We start from the raw sequence: 4,031 nt of genomic DNA on the forward strand, positions 1-4,031 counted from the left end.
CAAAAGGACTATATGATCGAAGCAATTCTTGCCAAAATTTAATTCAAATACAATACGCTCCCAAATAATCAGCCTTCAAATGACGCTTTTGTAAGTAGCTTCATTAGTATTGAGGGTAGGTGCAAACCAATTAGCTAGTAAGATTACTTAGATCTTTCCTCAGCAGAGGATGCGGATAGGAGGGGTGTGTGGTCGTTATGATGGTTTTCTTTGATCGGAGCCGCTACTATTCGGTCGAGTAGCTCCTCAGTTGGCATCGCGAGGCTGAGTGCTGAGTGCGCCCCGAAAAATTGCAACAGCCCATAGCGGCCAGGATGGCCACCCATCCAAGTGCCGACCATGCCCGACAGCGCTTAACTTCGGTGATCTGACGGGAACCGGTGTATCCACTGCGGCAAGGCCGTTGCCTGCAGCATTTGTAGGACCCAGAAATTTTTCAATGTCTGATAGTGCCTTCAAAAAAGCAGCTAAAACTCGAAATGTGGTGAGCGTTCTGTTTAGAGTTGCAGTGATATATATTCCAACTTCTAAATATTGTCGTTTTGGCATGTAAAATCAGATATTGCAGCTGATATTGGTTTCGGGATTTGTTTCCCACAAAAGCTTCTGAAATGTCTCAGGGAGCTGTCACAAGTGTGCAGCGATCTTTATAGAGTCCATGTTTGAGTGTGCCTTTTACATCGCAAAATTGACGCAAACTACTGTGCAGCGATCTTTTTTGAAAGTATGTTTAGAGTCATATTTAGTTGGATTTAGTAACTCTTGAAGCAGCCCATGCTCAAAGCCAGGGGTATTTCTCACAAAAGCATGTCAAGTGTCTCTGGGACGGTTTCATAAGTGTGCTGTGATCTTTTTTAGAGTCAGTGTTCAAGTGTGGCGGTATACATCGCAAAAATGAAGCAAACTACAGTGCAGTGATCTATTTTTAAAGTGTATTTGGAGACACATTGAGTTGGATTTAGTAACTCCTGAAGAAACTCGTACTCAAACTAGGGTACTTCCCACAACAGCGCAAAGTGCCTCAGGGCTGGTTTCACAACTGGGCTGCAATCTTTTCAGAGTTTGTGTTCAAGTGTGGTGGTGGTGGTGGTGGTGGTATTCCTCAGAATAAAACATGTAATTACATTGAAAATTGTTTAAAAATTCTAGTTTCATCTGCAAAGCTCTCTAACTCTCTTTGCGCTATGGTACATTAAGTTCCTGTGACATCTTCAAGTTATGTGTGTGACAGTATACCACACATTGCTTAAACACCAGATGTAATAATTCCTGAAGCAGTTCGTATTCAATGACAAAGGGTATCTGCACATCAGGTATGGGAAGGAGCAAGGCTGTGGGTATTTCCAACATGGCAGGGTGTGCTTAGCACGTGGCCCTGCAGCTGCCCCATGGTAGTGCCGTGAGCCTGGCACTCTCCCTGCTCCAGAATTCCTGTGCCTGTTGGAAGAGGTCATGCACTGGAGTGAACATCTGGCCTCTTGTACTTTGGAACACTGAATGGACTTTTATCAAATGATCTTACAGCAAACACATTTATCAGCATGAGTTGCGAAGTGTCACTTAGCCCCATCCTGCTACATCTTCATTATTTAATGAAGCATATGTCTTCATCAAATATCATTGCTATCCACAGTCTTCAGATACATGATTATAGCTGATATACCCATTAAACTCCTCCTTCTCCAGCACAGACATCTCATCTATTGAACACAGTAAACAATTATGTCCATCCTCCCAGTCCAGAGGCTAGACACATAGTCCTTATCCCACCATTTTCCCCAGATCGCCATCTCGGATTACGTCATGGGAGGGGTGAGGGAAAGGGCCGACAGTGCCCTCTAATGGCGGTGTTGTGAGCTATGTCAATTGGGTTCAGAACACACTGGACTGAGCTACTGTCTGTGACAACTCAAGTTGTATTAATAAACAATGCATACAAAATAAGACTTATGTCCAACCTATCTGGCAGCCCAGCACATACTGACTACTTTTCCCACCAATTTCCAGATGGGGAGGGGGGTGGGGAGGGGAGGGGGGAGGGGAGGGTGGTAGGTTAGTGGAGGTAGCTGAATTGACCTATTTTCCCGCCAAACTTTGAACTACCCTCCATGACATCACTGCAATGTTGCTACATCTATCGCCATCATCTATGATCCGACATCTTGACGAAATTTGGTAACAATGCAGAATGGGGCCATGTCCTTGTTGCCCTACTACTTACTGCTTCCTGAAAAACCAAGTATATTAACGACACTTTATTAGAAATACACTCTGTGATACCTCTCATGCTGTTAATTTTAATTTAGCAACGCCAAACATAATAAGTATTGATTCACTGACAATGCTGCTGTCAATGGCAGCAATATGAGGACAGGACGATCTGTAATTAGCATCAGCTGCCCTTTGACATACACTCTAAGACAAAGAAAATGACGCACCACGAAGGAATTATTCGAATGTGGCGGAATTCAGCAGATGTGATGTACATATACAGACAAATAGATGATTGCAATTTCATAAAAATTGAATGATCTGTTCAACAGAAATTGGGTCACAAATTTAGTAAGTCAAGAAACATTTGGACCACCCCTGGCCCTTATTCAAGCAGTTATTCGGCTTGGCATTGATTGACAGAGCTGCTAGATGTCCTGAGAGGTATCGTATAAATTCAGTCCATCTGGCATGTTACATCATCAGAATCCCGAGCTGTTCGGAGGGCCCTGCTCATAATACTTCAAACATTTTCTGTTGCGGAGAGATCCGGCGACCTTGCAGGACAAGGCAAAGTTTGTAACACACAAAGACAAGTTGTAGAGACTCTCGCCGTATGTGGGCGGACATTATTTTTCTGAAATATAAGCCCAGGATGGCTTGTCATGGAGGGCAACAGAAAGGGGCACAGAATATTGTCGACACACCGCTGTGGTGTAATGATGCCGCAGATGTCACCCCAGACTATCACCCCGGATTGTCTGGACATATGGCAAGCGACAATCAGGTTGGTATCCCACCGCTGTCCAGGGCGTCCCCAGACACGTCTTCGCTGGTCACTGGGGCTCAATTGGAAGCAGGACTCATCACTGAAGACAATTATATTCCAGTTAATAAGATTTCAAGCCGAATGTTGTTGACACCACTGGAAATTGGCTTATTGGTGTACAGAGGTCAATTTTAGTCAGTGCAATGGGCGCCATGAGCTCAACCCTCTAGCTGCCTATTAATGGTCCTTGTGGTGGATGAAGCACTAGTTGCACATCGGATCCTTGATAATGATGAATCTGGGACTCTGAGTGCCTCTGTGACAACTGCTCAGTCCCCACATTTTGTAGTCTCTCTAGGTCTATTACTGCCTTCTTGATGCTGTGTTTGGCCATGGATCACCCATTCCTGCCATTACTGTCAGAGTGTGACATAGCTGTTATTCTCATATCGGGCAATTTTCCAATTACTCCAACCAGCTACTTTGAACCCAACAACACATCTTTTCTCAAATGCTGACATCTGTCTATATTGTTCACATGTCTGTCTGTGAGGTATAGTTACTGTCCAGCTGAGTACACAGGCTCAAATTCCAAAGACTCATGCCCTGGTATTGATATGACCCCTGCTTACTATCCTTGTGAGCTGCATGGTGAAACTCCACTGCAGCATCACATATTCATTCTTGAGCCGTCAAAGTTTACAGTTTTACACTTTCTGTCAATACTTGTATTAATATCAATTCGTGACCAATTTGCGAAGGTCCTTCATGGTGCATCATTTACTATTTGTCTTAGAGTTTATGTCAGTTTGCCACACAACTTCTCCAACTGCATTTAAACAAGCCTCACCTTCATACCTTACCATACATTCTCAGTTTCCACTATAACTTTGAGGTCATTGTCAGTTACTACCCCAACACTAACCCACATAAACCTTTTGGTGGCTAAATGATATGTACAGGTGAACCATAAAATCAGTTTGGTAGCTCAATACTATCACTGTCTACCAATCATGTGAGTCCGCATCTGTTCATATTACATGACTGATCA

At 43.7% G+C, this 4,031-nt stretch overlaps 1 pseudogene; it reads right to left on the reverse strand.

The window, feature by feature from the left end:
• Nucleotides 1-290: 290 nt before the first annotated feature.
• On the reverse strand, nt 291-408 carry LOC124723328 (annotated as a pseudogene).
• Nucleotides 409-4,031: the final 3,623 nt, after the last annotated feature.

Source organism: Schistocerca piceifrons, chromosome X (assembly GCF_021461385.2).
Source record: "Schistocerca piceifrons isolate TAMUIC-IGC-003096 chromosome X, iqSchPice1.1, whole genome shotgun sequence".
Lineage (NCBI taxonomy): Eukaryota > Metazoa > Arthropoda > Insecta > Orthoptera > Acrididae > Schistocerca > Schistocerca piceifrons.